Source organism: Muntiacus reevesi, chromosome 4 (assembly GCF_963930625.1).
Source record: "Muntiacus reevesi chromosome 4, mMunRee1.1, whole genome shotgun sequence".
In the NCBI taxonomy this organism is placed as follows: domain Eukaryota; kingdom Metazoa; phylum Chordata; class Mammalia; order Artiodactyla; family Cervidae; genus Muntiacus; species Muntiacus reevesi.
In genome coordinates this window covers 4,291,272-4,317,305 of record NC_089252.1, presented here as the reverse complement: position 1 = coordinate 4,317,305, position 26,034 = coordinate 4,291,272, and the positions used below count along the sequence as shown (strand labels likewise).

At 44.6% G+C, this 26,034-nt stretch overlaps 1 protein-coding gene across 2 annotated transcripts in view; it reads left to right on the top strand.

Annotated features, from left to right (window-relative positions):
- The first annotated feature begins 6,723 nt into the window (after positions 1-6,723).
- The window catches only part of ZNF407 (zinc finger protein 407), a 376,463-nt gene continuing 357,152 nt past the window's right edge, over positions 6,724-26,034 (top strand). The window contains exon 1 of one of the 2 annotated variants that reach the window (XM_065932291.1): positions 6,724-7,014. The gene's annotated coding sequence lies outside the window, so the exon portion shown is untranslated. Of the gene's footprint in view, positions 7,015-20,479; positions 20,601-26,034 lie in introns of those variants that run through there. The other variant, XM_065932292.1, reaches the window with a different exon arrangement.

Genomic DNA, 26,034 nt, shown 5'->3' with positions numbered 1-26,034 from the left:
TGTAAACAAACAAAAAAATTGCATGTTTTCTACAGTTGAGGATATGTAAACAAGCCGATTTAATCTTTATAAGTTCATTATTTAAATCACATTAATGGAGAAGGATTTAAGGGTTTATTTAAAAAATGTTTCTAATTCTAAATAAGAAACAAGCATAACACATCCCACTGCTTCATGGGTTCTTGAAATGTCAGCTGTATGACTTGCTGCCCCCATCTAACATGGTTGGGCCCAAAGGCCAGGAATTCAGACTGTCTTGACCCGCATCACAGATGTGGGACCCAGCTGAGGCCTCAGCCTCACGAGGGCACTCAGGTGGGGGCATTTTTCCTCTGATGCTACAGGACATTTAAAGGCTAGCTGTTGGGACTTCCCTGGGGGTCCAGTGAATAGGATGCCTACTCCCAATGCAGGGGACCTGGGTTTGACCCCTGGTCAGGGAACTAGATCCCACATGCCATGATGAAGGCCCAGCACAGCCAAATAAACACAAATAAAGTTAAAAAATTAATGCTGTTAAGTACTGGCAGGTGTTTGATATTCTTTCCTGTTAAGCTTGGTTTATGCTCGCCAGTTTACACTGAATCTTCTAACATCTTGGATTTTGTGGGACCTACCTGGTGTATTTCACAGAGTTCCCCACAACAAAATATACAAGAAGTTTATGATGCCAATCTGTGTTTTGTAAAAATATAAAAATTTAAAAATGTATCATGGCTACACTGGGTCTCCGCTGGTGCACACGGCCTGCTGCCTCTGAGGCGGCGGGGGCCGCTCTCCGCTGTGGTATGTGGGCTGCTCATGGCTGTGGCGTCTCCCGCTGTGGAGCCTGGGCCCCAGGCACGTGGGCTTCAGTAACTGTGGCTCTCTGGTTTAGCTTCCTCGTGGCATGTGGAATCTCCCTGACCAGGGATCAAGCTTGTGCTCCCTGTGTTGGCTGCCAGATTCTTGGATCACCAGAGAAGTCCACCAGTTTGTGTTTTTAAAGGGGTGTTCTTGTTAGACAAGGGACAAGGGTGGTTAAGATACATTGTAGCCACTTCTGAGCAAAGTAACATCAGTTTTACCAAGGCACTAAATTATAAGATTATTCATTCACTGGTCTACCTACCTGCCGTACTGCTGAGCCCTGCAACCTCTGGTTAATTATTCAGCCCTCGGGGTGATGAGGGGTCTCTGCAACTCTCTTAGCTCCAACTGGGTTTCCACCTGGCCCTGAGCCATGTGACAACCTGGGTTCTGCTGTGATTTGGGAGCCAGAAAGAAGTATTTTTCAGGTTGGTTCCACTGAGAGTGCAGAGAGAAATCGACTGTTATTGGGCAGGAGACCAATGAAAGGAAACTTTTAAAAGCAAACATTTACATTTCTCTCCCATCTCTGTTTTCCATTTCCAACTCATCTCTGTACTTCACGGGTCCAGTGCAGTGCACTGCACACAGTAGGTGCTCAGTACTGCTCGCTGACATCGTCCTCTGGTTCTGAAGATGCATTTTTGCAGCCTGGACTTCTATCTTTATGCTCTCTGCCTCACGTTGTTCCTAGATGAAACTGATTTGGGGGCAGCTAGTACTGGGGAAAGCACACGAAACAAGTCACGCTGGGGTGTTCCTGCTGTCAGCTCCTGTGTCTCCCCGGCTGCACTGGAGTCTTTGCCGGGGCCACAAACCAGCTGCCCATGAGCCCCTCATGGCTCCCGTCACCATGTTCCACATGGCCTCTTTCTGAATACTTCTGAAGCGGATGCCAGTGTCTCAGAGTCGGCAGACCTCACTAGAATGATGTCTCTTGAGCAACCAGGAGGTTGGGTAACACTGCCCTGCGTTTCCTGCACGGTGACGGCCCGCTGAGCTGAGAGGTTGTGCTAAGCACAGAGTGCTCCACAGAATGTGCGCTCCGTGATTCCCAGAAGTGGAGCAAGAAGGTAGCTCCGATAACACAACTGTGCTTGGCTTCTCTCTTCTACTGACGGCTACGCTCACTTAAAAAACAAGCCCCCAAGCAAATTCCATTTTATGACAGCCCCAACTGATTTTTAAATACTGTATTATTTTAAATATTTAGTGTTATATCTAGGCAATGACATCTGGCCATTACTTTTTAAATTTTGTTTCAAGTTGGATATTAACTGAAAATGTAATAGCTAAAGAGTTAAATAATGATTTGAGGTCTTGACTCTGTTAAGATGAAATATTTATTTCTGCGATAATGTACTCTATGGTTAAATCTAGCATAATCATTTACCTGTTCATAATACCACTGCCATTCACAACAAGCAGTGAAACCTAAGTCCTAATACCTGTGCATATATTCCTGTTCTTCCACTGACCAACCCTGTAATATCTGCATCTTAGACGTAGGCCACTTAAGAAAGATAACCTCCCTCTCAATGGATTGAATCAGTTTTCCTCTTTAGGAAGCAAGCCTGGGGAGGCAGAGGGCTGCATTGGGTATATTCTCTCCTTTGAGGGACTGTCCAAGGGCTCAATCAATCAGTGAAGTATAGACAGAAATACAGACTTTCTGAAGCAAAGTAATGTAGTTTCGTTCTTTCTAGCGTCATGTGGAGGAGAACGGACGGTTGGTGTAATGACTATAATTTCTTAACAGTTATGATAAGTAAATAAATGCTTCTTAGCTTTTTTCGACTAGGTACATTGAACAAGGAAAAAAATGATCATTATGTGGAAAAGTTTTACTTAAAAACATTATTCTAGTGTAATTTCTTGAGAAGGAAGATGTCAGAGAAATTATGCCTTTGACTGTAACAGAAAATATGAAGTTTTACATCATCTCACCACCTACTCTGAACTTCACCAAAATGCATCAAGAACTTACATTTACAATTCAAGTGTGGTTAGATGTTTACAGCACACTTGCACTGTTATTGTATGGCATGTGAACGTAATGGCAGAAGGTGTTAATTTAAAGGAAATTAGAACTTTAAACAACACCATTAAATTAGTCACCAAGAATGGTTAATCACCAAAAATGACCAATGCTTCCTTTTTTGGGTTGCATTTGCTTATTTCTCTGGCTGTATCAGGTCCTAGAGGCCACACGGGATCTCTCGCTGCAGTGTCTGGCTTCTCTAGTTGTGGCCTGCGGGACTAGAAGTCCTGGGTGCAGCATGTCAGCTTAGTTGCTCTGCAGCATGCGGGATCTTAGTTCACAGACCCGGGATGAAGCCCACATCCCCTTCTTAACCACTGAACCATCAGGGAAGTCACCAATGCTTCCTTTCAAATTTACATAAATAATTATAACTAGATAAAGGCAGTTATCTAAATTTTATTTAAAGTCCCACCTGAGGAGCCAGAAGGCCAGCCACAGGGTTATGACATCAGTGCAGGGTGAGGGGAGGAGTTTCAGCCCAAGTTCCACACAGTCTGCCTGAGGCTCTGGGTGACCTTGGGACTGTGCATGTGTGAGGCAGGTTAAATCCTGCCGGCTAAGGTCGAGGGAAGTGAATGTGATTTCACCGCTATCGTGAGAGACGAGAGTGTGAGTACAGCCGAAACAACTGCCTGTTAAAACAGTAACAACAGTGTCTCTGCACAAGAACATGTGAATTCAGAGTCTCTATGTTACTCAAATATCTAGGATACAATCAAAATTACTGGACACAGGAAAACATGACTCATAATCAAGAGAAAAGAGCAAATTAATGAAGGTTAACCTGAAGATGATTCTAATGTTGGAATAAGATGAAATGTCAAAGCAGCTAGTGGAAAATATGCCTTTAATAAGTCAACAAATAAGAAATCTCAGTAGAGAAATAGAAATTTTTATTTTTAGAAGTAGAATAGAGAGAACCAACTAGAAATTTCAGAACTAGGAGATACAATATGTGAATTAAGGAAACAAAATCACTAGCTGCTTCTACCAGATGAAAGAAGATGACAGAAGAATCAGGGAATAGAGGACAGAGTGATGAAAATGATCCAAGCTCAAGTTCTCAGTGGGGAAAAAAAGGCTGAAAAGAAGAGGACTGAGTCTCCGTGAGTCATGCATACTATCAACAGGTGTCATGTGTGTCTGGGGCTTCCCTGGTGGCTCAGATGGAATCTGAGCCTGAATCTGCCTGCAATGCAGGAGACCCCAGTTCAATCCTGGGAAGGATTGATCCTTTAATTGGAATTCAAGAGAAAAAGAGAGAATGGGAAAAAGTACTTCAAGAAACAATTGTTTCATATTTTCCAAACTTGCTGAAATATAAAAATTTACAGGTATTAAAAGCTCAGAAAACTGCAAACAGGATAACTATGAAGAAAACCATGTCGAGGCACAGCATAATCAAGACTGCTGAAAGTCAAAAACACAGAGAAAAATTTGAAAGTAGCCTGAGAAAAACAACAAATTACATACAGGGAAATATAATAGGGAAAAAAGATCTGAATGAGCTCTGCCTACCAGGAGAAGATGGAGGTCAGGAGCCACGGAAGGACATCGCCTTAACAAACGTCTCTGAAAGAAGCTCCGAGGGGCTTTATTACACACGCACTGCTGTTTGGGTGCTACGTGATGTCTGACGCCTTTGTGACCCCATGACCTGCAGCCAGTGAGGTTCCTCTCTTTTTGGAATTTCCCAGGCAAGCGTTATGGAGTGGGTTGCCATTTCCTTCTCCAGGGTATCTTCCTGACCCCTTGGCCGGCAGATTCTTTACCACTGAGCCAAGGAAGCCCTTACTCTATATATATACACACACACATACAAGGACATACATATATATTATACATAAAATTCCTTAACAAGACAGAAAAACAATCAAATTTTCCCTACATTCTTGGATTCTCTAGCACACTGCATGACACACAGTAGGTGCTTTATAAACTATGGCTATCACTGTTATTCTGGAGGAGGGCATGGCAATCCACTCCAGTATTCTTGCCTGGAGAATCCCATGGACAGAGGAGTCTGGAGGGCTACAGTCCATGGGGTCGCAAGAGTCGGATGCGAGTGAAGTGTCTTAGCATGCATAGCATCACTGTTATTAGTATCATCTAATGGAACAAAATCTGTTTTACTGATAGTAACAGTATTACTGTGGCTTAGAAATTTGAGAACATCTCCATTTACATTTAACAGAATTTCAAAGGAAGGGAACTTTACCCTAAATGACTCATTTTATACATGAGGAAAATGAAGTCGACTTGACTTCTTGAAGGTCACTATATAATGTAAAGGTCCTGCCTGTCTCAGTAAAATAATGGATGATGGGGAACTGAAAAATAAACTCAGGTTTGATTACACTGCTTCAAGAAGGAAGAGGAATGTCAAATTCCCAAGGTAAGAAAAGAAAGGTGGCAAGATCAATCAGAACTCAAAATCAACAGAATGTCTATTCCACATGGAAAAATGCTAGCTACTGTAACTGTTGAGAAATTCATCGCCTTGTCATCCAAAAGATGCATGGTGGACTGGAAAAGGCTGGCTGTAGAGTTTACAGACGAGTTCCACCTTTACTAGCTGTGTGATCTTGGGAAAAGTTGACTCTTCTAAACTGCAATTACCTGTTGTGGGTGACAGACATGAGGCTTCATATAGATTACAAAAAGAATTTGACCAGATGATGTTTGTGAAAGATACTCTATAAGACAGTGTTTAAAAACGATTATCACCTGAATGTTCTGATTCAGAATCACTGATCTGGAACTGGCTTTGACAGTTGCTTTGGTTGACAAGTTAAAATGTTAGTCCCTCAGTTGTGTCTCCCTCTTTGGGGCTGTAGCCCGCCAAGGCTTCTCTGTCCATGGGCTTCTCCAGGCAAGAATACTGGAGTGGGCTGCCATTCCCTTCTCCAGGGATCGACCACAGGTCTCCTACATTGTAGGCAGAGTCTTTATCATCTGATCCGCCAGGCTAAGAAAGCCTATCATTGTAATACTATCCTGAAAAAATTCCACTTACTTAAAAATTATACAAAGCTGATTATTTAGGAAATTCCCCTCCCTATATCTTCGAGATAAAGTCAAAACTCCTTTGCCAGCTCTGTCTTTACACTGACCCCAAGTGGGGCAGCACAGCTGCCCGCTCCTCTCTGAGCATCTTTGCCCGCGCACTTTTCAAGCTGCAGTCCTCCATCCGGACTTTGAGTCTCCTGAGAAAAGGCTGTAAGCTTCAGGTTGCCCAGAGTTCCCCGAAAAGGGGCAGGAGGGGTGGTGTCTACTAGGCTCCGTCGTGCTGTGCTTCTTGCGATGTGCTCTTCACGTTTATAAAAACGATTCGGCGGGGACGTCTTCAACGCCCTAAGTGTCTTCGGTTTCTCTTGCCAAAGCGTCCAACAACCACCTTTGGCAACTCTGCCTCCCCGTTAGTACCGGAATTCGGCCCGTGGCTCCGAGGATCCCTTTGTTTGAGGCGCTCTTCAGGTCTTCCTGAGTCCCTGGAGCCGCGCAAGCGCCCGGCGCGCCAGAGAGACCCTGTCCCCACAAGACGAGCGCCGGGCAGCGCTCAGCCAGCTCGGGCCCAGGGCAGCGGCCTCCCCCGGGATCCGCGAAGGCGGGCGAGTGGGGGTGGATTGGTGGGCACGGGGTCGGAAGGGCGGCGGACCGTCCGGCAGGAATCCGCTCGGGGAGCCCCGCAAACCCCGCCTGGTCCTCCGGGTCGGACGCCGCCAGTCGTCCACAATGATTGACCCGCGTCTCCCTTGGTTTTGCAGCCGACCTCTAGGATTTTTCCGTTTTCCTCACTGGGGGAGGGGGCGGGACATCCTGTTCCAGAGCCCAGTGACTTCCGGCAGGAGGCAACATACGGAACGCGGGAGGCATACAGGCCCGCCGGCCCGTCGGGACAGGTAGGGAGCACTCGATTTGACCTTCACTAACCCCGGTTCCAAGATCTGGGGCTCTGTCCAAGATGCCCGGCGCCCCGTCCCCGAAACAGTAGTCCTGGTGGCCGCCGGAAGTGGGGAAGCGCCGAAGCCGGAAGTCCCGCCCCTTCCTCCCAGAGGGAAGACGGTGAGCCGGAGGAGTCAGTCAGAGGGGCGAGCGGGAGCGGCCCCGCCGGCAAACAGGTGAGATACCCCCCGGCCTGGGCGGGGGGCGTGGGGGCGGGGACCGTCCGGCGTCAGCGCGGGGCCCAGAGGCGGGGGCCTGCGGGCCGGGGCGCGGACCGATGGGCGCCGGGCGCCCCGCCGCGGCCCTTCGCTCTGCCTCCGCCCCCCTCCCCCCGCCTCCGCCCCTCCCGGCTCGCCGGTCCCTCCCGGCGCCGCCCCGACGCCCCCGACACACGCCCGCAGCCCGCGCCGGGCTCTCCCCGCCGGGCCGGCTGTCAGCGCCGAGGCCGCGATCGCGCGCCCCCCGCCCGCGATCGGCGCTTCTCCTCGCCGGGCTGCTCCGCGGGGAAGCGCAGCACGCGCCGCGTGCCGGCCGCGCGCTCCCGGCCTCCCCGAGCCGCGCTGCCGCCGTTACGGACGCCGGGCGGGCGGAGCGCCGGAGGCCGCGGGACCCGGCCGCTCGGGTTCAAGCCGCCCGGCCCGGGACGTAGACCGCCCGGGCTGCCGGCCGCCACGGGTCCCGCCCGGTGCAGCCGGCGGGCGCGTCCTCCGTGCTCTCGGGTCGCTCGCCCGGGACCCAGCCGGGCGCCGCGGGCCGCAGCAGCGGCTGACCCCTGTCGGCTGCGCCGCGGTGTGAACGGCTGGAGTTGTTTTCCAGGGGAACTCTGCAACAGGACGCCTGGGCGGGGTGGGCACCCACGCGCACATGTGCGGGACTCCTTTATAGATGATCGTAGCCCTGGCGCCGATCGAGGGAGAACTTTACAGTTTGAGCCCTTGGAACTGGTCACCGCCTGCACCTGCCCTGCGTTGAAGTGTTAGTCCAGTGGGAAGACCGGACGTATATGATCAGAGCATCCTTAGGAGCTCGTTTGACAGATACTCTGCTTTATTTAGCACAGCAGTCTTGTAGAGTAGGAATTATATTCTCTTCACCAACGGAGACCAAGATTAAATCTTGACCAAAGTTAACATCGGGGATTCCAATCTCAAATGTTTGTTACTCATTCTTTTTCAAGTTTGTGTTCAAGTCCTGAGTCACTAACTAGTGCCCGAGTCTGTGCGACTCCATGGACTGTAGCCCGCTAGGCTCCTCTCTGTCCATGGGATTCTCCAGGCAAGAATACTTCCCTCCTCCAGGGGATCTTCCCTACCCAGGGTTGGAACCCCGGTCCACTGCCTGCACTGGCGGGCGGATTCACCCGGAGCCACCAGGGAAGCCTCCTTTTCAAGTTTGCTCCATGTGAAGTGACCCCCTCCTAGTGTCGCAGCTGGTGAACACTAGGGCAGGACTCTCCAGTAGCTTGTGTCTTCTGATGTGACATGTGAGACAGTTGTGATGATTGCGGACAGCGCAGTGCTACTGGTACCCCCCGCCCGTCTTTTTAAAAAAATTTTTATTTTCGAATAATTTCAAATTTGCACAAAAACTGCAAGATTGGACAGAGTTCAATTGTTGTTCAGCAAAGCACAGCTGACTTGACTTAAACACTTCCTGCTTCCTGTCAGACACCCTTCTAGGTGAAGGAGAGATGAACGTGTTGCCCGAGATGATTTCAGGGCCGGTTGTGGAGACAGATACACAGATACAGTGCCTGCTGCTCCGTGCTGAAATGGAGCACGGGCCCACAGTGGGAGTGGTGACTGCGGGGGAGCAGCGCTGACAGCCTGCAGGGTGCAGCCTTGAGTGCGATCTCCAGGGTTAATGGGGGTTCCCTTGATTGATGGGACGTTTCCCCCAGCATTCATTCTAATGTGGTTTTATTAGAGGAGAGCTCTCCAGCCCTTATAAAACAGACTCTTCTAATCTGATTCTCCTCCCTCCCTCTCTCACAGCCCCTCAAAGAAGAGATCTGTTTCTCAGGTATCACAGGTTGTGAGAAGAATCCTGGTTTATAAATCCACGAGTAGGAGGATAAATTAAAGCCGTGTCATAATGGAAATACCTAAGACTGATACATTTTTAAAATTTTGTGTTTCTCAAGAATGTTTATTACACGAATATTTTCTCATAAGAAATGAGAGTGGCACTTGGCTTGAAATGAAGGAGTATGTTTTACATATAAATCTTAAAAGGTATCGTAATTTACTGTGTGTGTTAGTCACAGTCGTGTCCAACTCTTGTGACCCCATGGACTGTAGTCTGTCAGGCCCCTCTATCCATGGGATTCTCTAGGCAAGAATTCTGGAGTGAGTTGCCATTGCCTTCTCCAGGGGATCTTCCTGACCCAGGGATTGAACCCAGGTCTATTCTTTACCATCTGAGCTACCTGGGAAGCCCAATGTAATTTATCAGTATATCAATTTTTGGTGGTAATATGATATATACATAATATATTATTTATCATTTTAACCATTTTAAGAGTACAGTTCAGTGACATTAAGTACGTTTACATTGTGTAGACATCATCACCATTTGCCTCCAGAACATTATCTTCCCAAACTGAAACTTAAAGTGTACTTTTTAAAAATGAAATACAGCACAAAAGAGTCTTCCAATCAACAATTTTTCATTTTCCTAATTAATTTCCTTCTTCCAGGAAAGAATTATTGCATAATGTCCCACTTGTACAACATTTGCTTAGACCTTTGGTAATTACAACCCTCCTTGAATCCTTATACTGTTTAGTGGAATAGCAAGAGATAATAATAGGCATTATGATTTTGGTTTTGAGTTTCACAGAGCTTATTGAAATAGAAGACATACATATTGCTGACATAAGGTCACAATAATTTTAAATGCACAAAAGGAGGAATAATATTCTTGGTCTCTGAAGGAATAGTGGGGTTATCATACCAAGGTCCGGGGTCACTTGGGATCAGGCTGATAGAAGCTTGGATCAGGACAGAGCCAAGCATGTGTCAGTGTCTGATATAAACGGCAGATGTAGGAAAAATAAAGACAGAGTTTATATTTACCTTGGTATAGCTTAGGCCAGAGGTCTAGGAAACAAAACTTACTGTTATTCACGCTTGCTAAATGCTTCCTCCGATCTGTTCACACTCATTCTGAGAGGTCGCGGAGCACCCTTCTGAACTGTAAGGTGGTGTGTGAGTTCCACGCTGGAGACTTTGAGTGCCTTGTCGGCTTATGCTGCTGTAAGAGACACCGTGGCCTGGTAGCCGAGCCAGCGGACGTTTGTCTGTCACGCTTCTGGGGCTGAGAAGTCCGAGATCCAGGTGCCGATTCCTGCTGAGGGCGCTCCCTGGCTTGCACGTGGCCACCTTTCTGCTCCGTTCTCATGTGGCAGAGCGAAAGCATGCTGGCCTTTCTTCCTCTTAGGAGGACACCAGTCCCGTCTTGGGAGCCTCGCCTTCATGACCTTACTAAGCCTACCTCCCAAAGGCCCCATCTCTAAATACTGTCACATGGGGCATTAGGGCTTCAAACTCTGAATTTGGGGTAGGGGTTGGGGGACGGAAGTTACAACTCAGTCTGTAGTGAAGGTTTCTTGGAACTGTTGTTATTATATGGAACTCCTCCAAAACAGACTTGATATAGAACAAATAGAAAATTGTAAAATCAGAGTTTATATGACTTTCATTTAAGCAAAGTTTATGCAGCTTTATTTAAAATAATGAAAAATATGACTCAGAGACCAGTTGATGAAAGGAAGAACTTTTATTTCTTTTTGATGAAAAAGAAATATTGAGATGCTGTGGATCTTGTTTTCACTTTTGGGCCTCATAGAGTTGTCACATTTTAGAGGGCATAAAGACTGTGGAAACGATCTATTTCATTCCCTCATTGTCTGATGAGGAGGCTGAACCCCACAGAAGCTAAGTGACAAATCTGTCTCAGAAATTAGTGGCAGAAGAAGGATTAGAATGAGCCCTCCTGGTTTACAGGCCAATCTTTCTGCTCTTTGAAGCATCAGTATTTCTCAAATTTAAGGTGCATCGGAGTCACCTGGGTGGCTTATAAAAACATGGATGCTGGGCATCACCCAGGGGCTCTGATTCAGCAGGTGTGCACAGAGGCTGGGAATTCTTAACTTCCGACAGGTCCTGGCTGATGTTGAAGTTCCTGACTTCGAGACCACGCTTTGGGAACCTGGTCTCACGTGATGTTGCCTTTGATCTCTTGTAAGGGGAGAGCAAGTAAACCTGTGCAGGTTTCATCAGCCTCACCCTTCCCCTTGTACTCATTACAAACAGTAATGCACAACATCATCTGATTAGGTGAAAATAAAAAGGACTAGACATGGAGTATTTCTAGAGTCATTTTGGCATTTTCAGGGGGTAATTGTTGAAGATGATTCTAGTGGTCAGAGACACTTACTATTGAAAGGGATACACTTCAGCTGTGAGAGCCCCCAGTCTTACCAACATTCACACCGAAAAGGGTGTCCAGACTGACTGCTGAATTGTCTGGGAGTAGAAAGTTATGTCCGGAAAAAAAAAAAAGTTACGTCCAGTGTCGTTTTTCTATGCTTTTTTGTTTGTGTACTAAAATGTTCTTTTCTTATATATCAAATAGTGATATTTGTGCTTATAATAGATGTTAAAAAAAATCTAAATTGAATTAAAAAAGTAAAGGGGAAAATAAGGTATGTCATTTATCTGGAAAGTTACTCTGCTCTCTAGATTATCCCATTCATGGATTTTTATTGGATAATTGCCATTTATTTTGGTTGAAGTCTTATTTGTAATAACTGTTTGGTTTTTTTTTTAGCACAGTTATTGGAAGAGATAGTATATTTTTATATTAGAGTTAATGAGTGATTCCTGTACATTTTTATGTCTCATCTTAAATAATTTTTAAACCCTTTTTACTTTGAAATAATTTTGGAATTATAGAACCATTTCAAAAATAGTTCAGAGAGTTCTATAACCTTCTAGCCAAGTCCCTGATGTTAACATCTTATGTAACCAGAGCGTCGCGTAGTTATTGAAACCAAGCTGTTGAGACAGAATTTGAGTTTTAGCTCTGATGTCCTTTTCCTGATCCAGGATCCAGTCCAGGACCTCCTTTGCACATAGTTACCCTGTCTCCTGTAAGGAGATCCAACCAGTCCATCCTAAAGGAAATCAGTCCTGAATATTCCTTGAAAGGACTGATGCTGAAGCTGAAACTCCAATACTTTGGCCACCTGATGTGAAGAGCTGACTCATTTTAAAAGACCCTAATGCTGGGAAAGATTGAAGGTGGGAGGAGGAGGGGACAACAGAGGTTGGATGGCATCACCGACTCAATGGACATGAGTTTGAATAAACTCCTGGAGTTGGTGATGGACAGGGAGGCCTAATGTGCTGCAGTCCATGGGGTCAAAGAGTCGGACATGACTGAGCGACGAAACTGAACTGAACTGATCATGTCTCCACAGTCTCTTCCAATCTGTGACAGTTCCTTTTAGGTTTATATTCTTTGGCTTTGATACTTCTGAAGAGTGGTGGTGGTGGTGGTGTTCAGTCAGTAAGTTGTGTCTGACTCTTTGTGACCTCATGGACTGCAGCAGGCCAGGCTTCTTTGTCCTTCATTATCTTCCGGAGTTTGCTCAAACTCATGTCCCTTGAGTAAGTGCTGCCATCCAACCATCTCATCCTCTATTGTCCCCTTCTCCTACCCTCAATCTTTCCCAGCATCAGGGCCTTTTCCAATGGGTTGACTCCTTGCATCAGGCAGTCAAAGTGTTGGAGTTTCAGCTTCAGCATCAGTCCGTCCAATGACTATTCAGGACTGATTTCCTTTAGGATGGACTGGTTTGATCTCCTTACTCTCCAAGGGACCCTCAAGAGTCTTCTCCAACACCACAGTTTGGAAGCATCAATTCTCTGGCGCTTCTGAAGAGTACTGGTCAGTTCTGTTGTAGACTGTTAGTGAGTTTGAATTTGTGTCCTCTTCTTTCAGGATTAAGTCGAGGGTTAGGTGTTTTGGGCAAGAATACCCCAGTGGTGACGTTTGCCATCAGAGCCTCACACTGGAGTGCACGTGATGTCGGGGTGTCTTATCAGTGGTGAACGTTACCTTTGACCTCTTGGTTGAGGTGATGTCTGACATTTTTCTGCTCTCAGGTTAAACATTTTCTCTTCATAATTATTGACCCTGCTAATGACTGATTTTGGTGCATAAGTTTGAAATAAATGAACATCCCTTGTCAGAATCCTTTGAGGTTGACATGAACCATGGGAGATTTCTTGGGAGGCTTCGCTGCTGTTTGTTAGACTCAGACAGCAGGAGGTCACCAGTTATTGGCTCAGCGACTTGTCTGTGATCTCAGTCAGTGTTGTCTTGAACTGGCAATGGGGGAGGCTGTTTATCGGAATTGTGTTGCTATGGTTCTGCGATCTGTCTCAGGTGTGTTTTCTAGCGCACAGCCTTCCAGGATCTGCTGCGTTTCCTGGACTCCTCCTGGAGCACTGTCGTGGGAGCTGGATGGTCAGCACGGCCTCACCGCTCCCTGTCTCCCGCTGCTCACCCCTGGCCAGCCCGGGGCACTGGGGCGTGTGTACTCCTGGCTCATGAGACTGCTGGCTGTATTACACATCTCCACCTGTAACTTGGCTTTGCTTTCGAAATGTGTGTGCCTTTAGTGTCCCAGCCCGAGTCAGCTGGAAGATACATACCTGGTTTGTCTCCTCCCTGGGCCTGAACACTGCAAGGAGGCAGGGACAGACCTCTTTCTCTTTAACCAGAAACTCGCTTGGTACCTGGCGTAAAGAGGCACTCAATAAATATGTATGAGTAAAGGAATGTTATGTGTGCATTTTGTTAACTGTTTTTGTAAGTTCCCAGAATACTGTGAGCCTTTCCCCACGTCAGTGCAGCTCTGTAGTCTGCACAGAATTGCAGGGTGGGCGTGCCGCAACAGCTTCATCTTTAACCAGTGCCTGTCACTGGGTATTGGGTTGCTCCCGGTTCTTTCCGTTGCAAAGATGTCCATGGTACATATCCTTAACATATCCTTAGCCACGTATTTTGTCCAGTTATTTCTTTAAGGTGAATTCTGTAGTCATTGGTAGCTCAGAGAAGATACACATTTGAAGGTTTCGGATCAAATCAATTGTAAAATGACCCTCTAGAAAGGTTGTAAAGGTTTATATGCCAGCCAGTACTATTGAGAATTCGTATTTTCCCACATTTTCCCCAATGCTTAACTCTCTCTTGGTCTTTCTTTCTTTCTTTCTTTTTTTTTTTTAAGAATAAGATGACGTTGAATTTTTTGGGGTATTTTTTAAAACATTTCATTTTTAATTGACCGATAATTGCTTTACAGAATTGTGTTGGTTTCTGTCAAACATCAACATGAATCAGCCATAGGTATGCCTATGTCCCCTCCCTCCCATCTCCCTTTTGGGGTTTCTAAGGATTCTGTCTGAAATATGGTAGCTGGGGATCATATTCTGACTAATTTGCTAAAACCTTCCAAGTTTTCCTGTTGACAATGTCCATTTTTTGGTTTGCCTCAATGAGAGATCAGTATAAACCTCAATAAAGTAATGATTAACACCTACCACTAGTTCACTTGGGGCACATTTGGTGTCTAGTAATTGTTGGCTGTGACTGTGGCCCTTGTCTAATTCATATCATTCACCAAAATCAGAGGGTTACAAATAGAGGGCAGAACTGTGAAACTTTCAGAAGACAGTGTAGGGCACTAGTTCTGTTACTCTGTTAGAGGGAAGAGATTAAAAAAATCGTAGTAGGTCAGACCATAGAGGAAAAGATTGATGTTTGGCAACATTCATATCAACAACTTTTGTTTATTGAAAGAAACCATCAATAAAGTAAACAGGAAAGTCACAAGTGAGAACAGCTCTTTTCAGTACATGACTGTGTGTGGTGCCCGGTTGTGTGACCCCACGGGCTGTAGCCTGCCAGGCTCCTCTGTCCATGGAATTTTCCAGGCAAGAATACTGAAGTGGTTGCCACTTTCTTCTCTAGGGGATCTTCCTGACCCAGAGATCGAACTTGAGTCTCCCGTGCCTCCTGCATTGCAGGCATATTCTTACCACTGAGCCACCAGGGAAGCCCAGTATCAACAGTTAGAGAAATGCAAATTAGGGCCATGGGGTTGCAAAAAATCGGACACGACTGAGCCACTAACACACACCTGCCTTTATTATTCTAGCATATGATGATCTTGAAAGCAGGAAAAGTAATTGCATTTTGTTTTTAATTCTAAGGATTGTATCTTCCATTACATTAGGAAGTGGTCATATCATGCTGTAGGATTTTAGGAAACCATTACTTCTTTGCTTAGGTTGCTAAGAAGGGCACTTTTGAGAAATCTGCCTTCCCCTATTTTTTTTTTTCTTACCTTTGATAACTTTTTTTGCAGTGTCATATGTATCCCATATTATGAGGACTGTTTTTTAAATAAACATTACTTATGCTGTAAACCTTAATTTAAGCCATCATGGTATGACAGTTGCTCCTTGAAATGAGCAAGTATAGGAACAATAAAAAGATGGTTTTAGAAGCCCGAAGTCAAATTACATGTCCTATGGAACCAAATAGCTCTACTATTTTTGTTTGATATTCAGAGTGCTGAAATTGTCTAAAACATGGGAACTGTCAAGCGTTTGTAATTATGTAATGTCATCCTTTCTAGCAGAGCCAGCCCCTCACTAAGGAGCTGACAGCCCGCGAGAGTCCTTCCATAGCGGGATGTCTGCACTTCAGACTCACGTAGCGCTTGTCACAGGTCCCTGATGGGCATGTGGCGTGCAGGCCTCTTCAGATGGAGTTTAGGTGCTTCAGCTCTTCTCATTCCAGCTGTACTTTGCTAAAGCGAGACAATCTCAGTCCTGATTCTCAGTGCTTTTCAGTGTATTTAATGTTCACACTTCTCTTTTGTTTTCCCTTATATGCTGTACATTCCTCCTTTTGTTAAAAAGCAAAGTAGTTTTAGATAAAAACAAGCAAGGTAATAAGAAACCTCCTTGGGAAAAGACATTGCTTAACACAGTTGGAGTAACACCAGTATGATCTTCCAGTGTAACCAAAGCCTAGCCTGCTTGTCAGTTACTAAATATAATGGAAACCATGAGTTTTAGACCTGCAACAAGCAACAAACCACTCCTTCCCAAGTGTACAGTTCCGTTGTGAATTATTGTGAATTAGGGATCAGAATTTGATATATCGTTATTGGATCAGTTCTTACAGAATGAGGAATCACAGCTTTATAGGACTGTATAAAATTATAAAACTGTTAGAATTTAAACTAAGGTGTAATGTATGTCTTAAAAATAGTCTAGAAAATTCAGATCATTCAAGCAGAGGTGGTAGAAATTATAGTCTTTCAGAAAATGAGATTGAGTGGCTTTCATTGAGAATCTTCAGGGTCCATAATCTGGCTTCACATGGGGTGGTGTTTAAAACCCTAGGACTTCAGGGTGGCAGATTGAGGCAGTGTTTGCTGAAAGCCACTTTCGGAATAATGTGTGGCCAGTTGTTAGGTAGGCAAACGAGACTGGAATCTGGTGTGGGGGCCCTGTTGAGGGCAGTACATTTTTCTACCTCTTGACTCGCCTTTTTTCTCTCCTCGCCACCTCAGCTCTGTCTGGTGAGTGTGTGTTAAGTATACAGGTTTTCTTGAGGTTAGGAGGACTTTTAGCCAGTGGGCCCAAACCTGCCTCATCAGAGTCAACCAGGGAGCTGTTTAAAACCACAAGTTTGGTCACCACCCCAGACATTAAAATCTCTCACGTGTAGGCCCAAAGGACTCATGTTTTGATGATTAGCTAAATTTGCCAATGATTGATATTGTCTGTATGTCTCTATTTTACAAATGTGGAACTAATGGCTCTAAGTATGCTCTTAAAGGGACAGCTGCATTTATCAAGCCAGGTTTTGGAAAGTCTTACAAAGACCAAGCAACTAAACAACAGCAACATATAAAGACCAAAAACCTTCATTAATGATAGAATGACAAGTCGTGCAATAATTTTTGGATTGGTGGCAGAGATGGCTAGCTGTCCATGTAACTCAGGCCTTCCCTTCCACACGGGCCAGGTGCATGGCTCCAGGGGACATTGTTCAGATTTTCTTTCAGCGAAGCAGGAATGAGTGGAAGTGGCAGATGCCACTTGGGGGCCAAGGCTTTTAAAGAGACAACGCCCTGCCTCTCTGCTGCTTCTGTCAGTGGGATGCAGAGAATGGGCGAACTCTGAGGCAGAGCATCGGGATGGAAAGTGCCAGGATCTCGGAGTCAGCCGGGAGCGGCCTGCCTGCCGACCTGCTTACCTGGAGCACCGGCCTGGGGAGTTACAGGAGCGAGATGTGAGCTTGTGTGTGAGCCTGTTCAAGTCCACTTCTTATAGCGGTTATGGTATTGAGCCATGTCCATGTCTTACAGCGGTTATGGTAGTAGGGCGCTAGCTTCTCATTAGGGTGATTCTAGCTGCTGTGGGTGTGCTGTGCTTCGTCACTCAGTCCTGTCCAACTCTGCAACCACGTGAATTGTAGCCCGCCAGGCTCCTCTGTCCATGGGATTCTCCAGACTGGAGTGGGTTGCCCTGCCCTCCTCCAAGGGAACCTTCCCAACCCAGGGATCAAATCCAGGTCTCCTGCATTGCAGGCAGATTCTTTACCATCCAAACCACCAGGGAAGCCGTGGTACTCAAATCTAAAGGAAAGCTTTGAATGTGTAGAAAATTAATATTTTGTAGTTTTCCTTCTCCACATATTGAGTTGGCCAGAAGGTTCATTTGGGGTTTTCCACAAGGTCTTACAGAAAATTTAAATGAACTCTTTGGCCAACCCAATATATAATTCTCTTATTTAATTCTCAGAATGTTTAATTCTCAGTATACAGAGTTAGGACATTTCGTTGGCCACAGTGTTTTCTGAGAGTTGTCATTGAGGTGCCAGTACTCATGTGTGAAAACTAGTGAGTGAGGCCGCCTCTCGAGGCTTGCCAGTGGTGGGGCAGGGACTGACTTCCCTTATTTACCCTGATTTACTGACAAACTTGTAGCAGAGAACTCTTAACTATTTTAATTGATTTCTTAGGATATAATTTAAAAAATAGTAAATGAGTAAGATATATGTAAGCAGAGTTTTCCATACTTTAGTTGTTTTTCATTGTTTCTGCTATATTTAATGCCATAGTATTTTACCTAATTTTTTAAAAAATTTTTTCAAACTTAGCCTTGCCATAAGAAGTAACACAGGTGGAGTCACAGGCTAGTATCTCATTTTTTTCCTAAAACACTTGCTAAAAACACATACTTATTTAAAAATCCTTCTTGTGCTATGTAACTTTATTGAAGGCCACTACTGTATTTCTCTCATACTTGGGAAATACTGTCCACGTGACGAGTGTGCTTAATCCACAAGGTTCTGATGGAAGTGAAGGCACTCAGCTGGGAATCTGCAGGCCTGTGTGTCTGGTGGGGCTTTGGGACAGCGTTTTCCTGTTCACACCATAGACTGCTATCAGTACCCTCTTTGCTACTGGAAGTAGTCATTAGTGTCTTTAAATCTAACCCTGTTAGAAAGTCAGTTCCACAAAATAGAAAGCCCAGAGATAAATCCACGTACCTATGGACACCTTATCTTTGACAAAGGAGGGAAGAATATACAATGGAGAAAAGACAACCTTTTTAACAAGTGGTGCTGGGAAAACTGGTCAACCACTTGTAAAAGAATGAAACTAGAACACTTTCTAACACCATACACAAAAATAAACTCAAAAAGGATTAAAGATCTAAATGTAAGACCAGAAACTATAAAACTTCTAGAGGAGAACATAGGCAAAACACTCTCCGACATAAATCACAGCAAGATCCTCTATGACCCACCTCCCAGAATATTGGAAATAAAAGCAAAACTAAACAAATGGGACCTAATTAAACTTAAAAGCTTTTGCACAACAAAGGAAACTATAAGCAAGGTGAAAAGACAGCCCTCAGATTGGGAGAAAATAATAGCAAACGAAGCAACAGACAAAGGATTAATCCCAAAAATATACAAGCAACTCCTGCAGCTCAATGCCAGAAAAATAAATGACCCAATCAAAAAATGGGCCAAAGATCTAAACAGACATTTCTCCAAAGAAGACATACAGATGGCTAACAAACACATGAAAAGATGCTCCACATCACTCATTATCAGAGAAATGCAAATCAAAACCTCAATGAGGTACCATTACCTCAGAATGGCAGTCAGATACCTCAGATAGCAGTCAGAATGGCTGCTATCCAAAAGTCTACAAGCAATAAATGCTGGAGAGGGTGTGGAGAAAAGGGAACCCTCTTACACTGTTGGAGGGAATGCAAACTAGTACAGCCGCTATGGAGAACAGTGTGGAGATTTCTTAAAAAACTGGAAATAGAACTGCCATATGACCCAGCAGTCCCACTCCTGGGCATACACACCGAGGAAACCAGATCTGAAAGAGACACGTGCACCCCAATGTTCATCACAGCACTGTTTATAATAGCCGGGACATGGAAGCAGCCTAGATGCCCATCAGCAGGCGAATGGATAAGAAAGCTGTGGTACATATACACAATGGAATATTACTCAGCCATTAAAAACCATACATTTGAATCAGTTCTAATGAGATGGATGAAACTGGAGCCCATTATACAGAGTGAAGTAAGCCAGAAAGGTAAACACCAATACAGTATACTAACGCATATATATGGAATTTAGAAAGATGGTAACAATAACCCTATATGCAAGACAGAAAAAGACACACAGATGTATAGAACAGACTTTTGGACTCTATGGGAGAAGGCGAGGGTGGGATGATCTGAGAGAGCAGCATCGAAACATGTATATTATCAAGTGTGAAACAGATCGCCAGTCCAGGCTAGATGCATCAGACAAGTGCCCGGGGCTGGTGCACTGGGATAACCCAGAGGGATGGGATGGGGAGGGAGGTAGGAGGGGTTCAGGATGGGGAACACATGTAAATCCATGGCTGATTCATGTCAGTTTATGGCAAAAACCACTACAATATTGTAAAGTAATTAGCCTCTAACTAATAAAAATAAATGAAAAAAAAAAAAAGTCAGTTCCAGAAACCTCGGTTCCAATTTAAGGGAAAATCCTATTCGTCTAGAACCATTCTCTGTACCAAAACCTGTATCAGTCAGGCTTTTCTAGAGAAAGAGAACCAATAGGATGTATGCATGTTGTGTGCTAAGTCACTTTCAGTCGTGTCCGACCCTTTGTGACCCCATGGACTGTAGCCCATCAGGGTCCTCTGACCATAGAATTTCCCAGGCAGAAATACTGGGAGTGGGTTGCCTTGCCCTTCTCCAGGGGATCTTCCTGACCCAGGGATCGAACCCACGTCTCTTACATCTCCTGCACTGGCAGGTGGGTTCTTTACCACTAGCGCCACCTCAGAAGCCTGATAGGATGTATACAGATACATATCAGAGGGTATTTTTTTTTTTTTGTAGGCATTGGTCAGTGTGGATATGGAGGCTTGGAAGTGCCATGATCTCTCTGTAGCATGGAGAAACAGGAAAACTGGTGACAATTCAGTCTGAGTTTGATGGCTCAAAAACCATGAGCGCTGATGTCAGAGGAGAAGGTGGATGTCCTGACTCAGGGAGAAAAAGCAGATTTGCCCTCTGTTCACTTCTCCATCATTCTGTTCTATCCCAGCCCTCAGCGGGTTGGGCACTGCCAACCCACACTGGTGAGGAAAGATCTTCTTTATTCAGTCTACTATTCAAATGCTTGTCTCTTCCAGAAACATCCTCCCAGATGTACCTGGAAGGAATATCTTACCAGCTCTCTGTGCAGCCCGTACTTTTGGTCAGCTGACCTAGGATGCCCTTAATGGCATGTTTTCCTGCCACTGGAGGATCCAGTCTGAGAACACATATCACATTTCGTTGTCATGTCTGTGTGTGTGTGTGTGCTCAGTCGTGTCTGAGCCCATGGACTGTAGCCTGCCAGGCTTTTCTGTCCATGGAATTTTCCAGGCAAGAATACTGGAGTGGGTTGCCACATGTCTCCGCAGCCTCCTGTAATCTGGAACGTTTCCACAGTCTGTCTTTGTCTGTGATGACACTGACATTTGTGAAGAATGCAGTCCTCCCCACTTGTTTTTTTCATCTTCGACTAAAGCGTTCCTCGCTCTGTGTTGTCCGCTGTCTCCCCTCGGTTAGCTGCAGGTTTGCCGTTTTCCACTGCAGTGAGCACAGGCGTCCTGCCCTCCTCAGGGTGCTTGTCTGCAGGCAGCCCATGTCCACCTTCACCGCGGAGGTTACTTTTGATCTCCCCTGCAAGATGTAGCTGGTACTCAATTTTTCATCTTCCCTTGTAGCAAATAAGCAGTGTAGGGAGATGGTTTAACGCCACTCAGATACTCTGCATATCAAAATTACCCCCCTGGACTTGGCATCCATCTTGCCTGATACAGTTTTTGTCAAATGATTTTCTGTCCCCTGCACTCCATCCACATTTACCACCTGGTTCTCAGCATTGCTCTAAACAGAGCCGTGCCTTTGCCCTGTCGGTCCATCTGTTTGTCTGTCTGCTTGCCTCGGTCTCCAGTCAGCAACATGGACTTCTTCATTCCTACATTTAACGGTACTTAATTATCGTGTACCTACAGTACCTCAGGCCTGGATCCCACTGATCCTCAGGAGCCCAGGGTCTATTCAGTGGGGATGGAATGGGAGCCAAGACGTGGGTGCCGGCTGTGCTGGTTGTTACTGGGCCGCTGCCTCCTCTCTGAGTTCAGTGGGCAGTCCACTGGCCACAGGGAGATTTCTTGGTATTCCTGGGTGTTTGACTAAGACTAGACCCCAAACATCTCTGGTTTTTGCAAGTCACCTGACCTTCCTTTTATTTGTGGTATTTTGATTCTCAGTTTAGTCCAAGAACCACAATCATAAATGTATTTCTACCTGAGGGCTTGCTCTTCCTTTCTTGAGAGGAATCATCATTTTCCATTATTTAACCATGTGTAGGGACTTTTTTAAAGCTTCCCCCTTCTGTGTCTCCCAAAGTAATATATGTAGGAAAGCGTATAGAAAAAAGCCAGGAAGAAGAAGGAAAAATTACCTGTAATTTCCCTATCCAGTGTGAGTGTGTGGGAAACTATTAACCTTATTAGATAAATAGCCTTGATTAGAATTATATCCATTTTAAAAATTTAATACTGACATTTTCTCTTTTCTTTTTTTAAATTTAATTAATTAATTAATTTTATTAGTTGGAAGCTAATTACGTCACAACATGGCAGTGGGTTTTTTCATACATTGACATGAGTCAGCCATAGAGTTACACGTATTCCCCATCCCGATCCCCCCTCCCACCTCCCTCTCCACCCGATCCCTCTGGGTCTTCCCAGTGCACCAGGCCCGAGCACTTGTCTCATGCATCCCACCTGGGCTGGTGATCTGTTTCACCATAGATAATATACATGCTGTTCTTTCGAAACATCCCACCCTCACCTTCTCTCACAGAGTTCAAAAGTCTGTTCTGTACTTCTGTGTCTCTTTTTCTGTTTTGCATATAGGGTTATCGTTACCATCTTTCTAAATTCCACATATATGTGTTAGTATGTTGTAATGTTCTTTATCTTTCTGGCTTACTTCTAAATATACTTTCTTAACACTCAGGTCTTTGGTACCTAATAATTTATATTCCAGCTATCGGGAGGCATGATAATTTTATATCATGTGTTAGCTTATTGACAGTTGGAATTAATGTTTTCCAGATTTCTTCCAAAATTAGTAGTTTTTGTCTTTTTTTCCCTGGCAGTTCTTTGATTAGTCACTGTATTAATTCATCTCTTCTCAGTGGACCTTGATGAATCTAAGCAAGATCAGTGTAGAATGTGTTTTAGCTGTTTTTAAAGTTAGTTTTCTTCCATATTTGTATTTTGGAAGTAGCCTTTCTCTTCATATTTTCCTGCTGGAATGAAAAACAGTTTCATTCTTTTTCTTCTTGTTGAGTGGTCACCAGTTTTTTACTATCAGTGAGAGATTTTCTCATGGAATGTAGAAATCTTACATGGAATGAGGAAACTAGGGCTCAGAAAAGTTAAATATTTGCCATGTGTCCTGCAGTGTGTTGTTGGAATACTTGGGCCACCTCACTTGTTTTTTCTTTCTTTCTTTTTTTTTTTTTTTTTTTACTGGAATTTTACACTTTCATTGTCAGTCTATTGTGTTTCTTTAATTTTTTCCTCCTACTTGTCTTCCCTTCCTCAGCATTCGTATGCTATGTGCTTTATTCTTTTGCCTTTGAATAAGATGAAAGGAAAATTTAGTAAAGTGTATAACTTTTATTATAGAATGCTTTTCTTTATGGCTGCATTATAAATTCTTGAAAATAAAGGGTCTAATGGAAACACTTAATGAGGAAGTAGGGGTTCTGTCACATGTACCCACTCCCCCCTTTTTAGTGAATAGACCGTTTAAACTAAATTAAGTAAAGGATATAAATTCTGTTGTTTCAGTTTTAATATTTCATGACTGATTTTATAGATGAAATTATATTTTACAATAAATAGGAAGAAGAATTTATACAGCCTGTTCTATTTGATGTGAAACAGCAAATCCCATTTCTCTGTAGCTGTAAAGAAAATTCATTATAATGTCTTTAGTTGTAAGAGATGGTTTCATTGTGATTAGTTACATTGATAATAAAACAACCCCTTTTCAAATGGCATGGGATACAAATGATTCTATGTGTCTGCTTTTAATGGCATTGAATTGTTTCATTTTCTACTTTACTCATAGAAGCTTCATTCTCTTTACTGTTTTTCTATTCCAATAAGAATTTCCTTTCTTAAAAAATCAAAACAATTAGAAATACTAGTGAAAGATTTATAAGAGATATATTAAATTTTAACTTTCCAGATAAAATCTTTCATACAACAAAAGGTACATTGGTTAGAGATGGTTGATGTAAGATAGTCATAAAATTAACTTTATTACTAGATCAATTAACGTATTTGGAAAATAGTACTTGAAGTGTAGGAAGATTAAAAAAAAAAATAGCCAGGTAGGAAGGCTGAGCTAATTTTATAGTTTATTTTTGTCCTGTGATTTGTTTTTTGTTGGTATTAACACATCTTCATGAGCAGTGTTGGAAAGGTGCCTATCTTTGCTAATGAAAGGGATGATGATCTACTTATTCTCCCTCTTGGTATGACTTTTTAGTGATTGTTTTATGCAATCAAAACTTAAGAAATATTCTGTTTTTTAATTTGCACACAGAATCAGATGTTTGAAACAGACCATGCTTCCCTGGTGGCTCAGATGGTAAAGAATCTACCTGCAGTGCAGGAGACCCAGGTTCAATCCCTGGGTCGGGAAGATCCCATGGAGAAGGGAATGGCCACCCATTCCAGTATTCATGCCTGGAGAATCCCTGGGACAGAGGGGCTGCAGGGCTACAATCCGTGGGGTCACGAAGAGTCAGACACAATTGAGGACTAACACTTTCACTTTCACCCCGGAATAGAAACAGTATTCTTTTTTGACTCGAGTGAGAACTTTTTTCTCCATCTGATATTTTACCCTGCACTGACCTTTGGGCTCAGGAGCACATAGTTCGGGCCTGTCTGTCTTCAGTGTGTCTTTGGACCTCCTGGGAAGGTCCTCTTTAGGATTAAGCTCGACATGCGTGTGAGATGCTTTGGAGGCGAAGCTTAATCAGGCACAGGTCTTGTGATCAGAGACTCCGGCAACTCCTGAGCTCGGATGCGTCCTGCTAGTGGGAGGCGAGGGAGTTACCTGTCTCCGGGCCCAGAAGGATTGTGACGTGCCTAGCCTCGATGACCTGTGGCTCTCCGTGTGTTTACTACATGGGCCACCTCAGCAGGTTGGGGGAATGTTAGATTGTGGGCTGCTGTCATCCCGAGCCCAGCTGGCAAGGAGCTCCTGGTTACCGTTAGCTCTGAGGCAGGTCTGTGGTACAAATAGTTCTAGGGGCCTCTGAGAATGAAAACCATCATCTAACACGAGCAGGTCTTTCGGGAACTTTAACTTTTCTTTTATTCTATACAAATTAAATGTAAAACTCTCTCTACCTCATCTCTTTAGTAACTCTTGATTTTATTACACTGCTTTTTTATTGTAATGATCAATGATCTGATTTTGGTAGTGGGAGAGGCATGAATGTAAATGTCACTGTCTTAAGTTCTAAAATCTTCTTACACATGTTTGACAGGAATTCTGGTCTTGATGTGCATTTCAGAGCGTAATTCTCTTAACATTTGTTGACCTCCTCCTGTGTAGTAGCTTAATACTCTCATGTTAATACAGAAGATTCCTGTTAAAGGTTGGAGCATAGAGAAAAGGAAATTATGTATAAAATATATATACAGGAGGTGGTGCACTTGAGCTGTGTCTATTCCTGACAAGGTGGGAGAGAGAGAACAGGCATTATACTAGTTGTTTAGTTGCTAAGTCGTGTCTTACTTTTTTGCGATGCTGTGGCGACTGTAGCCTGCCAGGTTCCTCTGTCCATGGGATTTCCCAGTAGTCTAGTGCCCTGAAGCAAATTACGTCAAAATCTTGGGGCTTAAAGTGAGTGTCTGTCCGTCAGGGGTTTCAGAGTGGGCTCACCTGGGGGCTTCTGCTTCTGCAGTCAGTCATCTGAAGGCTCACCTGGGGCTGGAGGAGCCTCTTCCGGATGGACAGCTCACTTGCTTGCTGTCGGCAGTTGCTCCTTCTGGCTCTGGGTAGGAGGCTTCAGTTCCTCTCCACCTGCCACCCCCAAGCATCCCCAGCTTCGGCTGCAGGGTGTACGCTCAGCAGGGCTCCCGCTCCCTCAGACGGAGGGCAAGGAGGGAGCAAGCCGCAGGCATGGGGTCTCCTAGGAGGTGAACACCCTCACTTCCACTCTGCTCTGTCCCTTCCCAGCAGGTCAGCAAGGCCAGGCCACACCAACGGGAGGGGATTAGCTCCATCCTTTAAGGAGTGTCAGAGGATTTTGTGCACTCGTTTTAATACACCATGTGAATTTATCCGATTGGGGACAGGTACAAATGTATGAACATAACTGAGGAAATCCTTGCAGCCAGTTGTCGGACAGTGAGGAGGTGGGTGTTATCATCGGACCCAGGCGTTCATGTTCTGGTCCAATTGTGAATAAACCACAGCTAT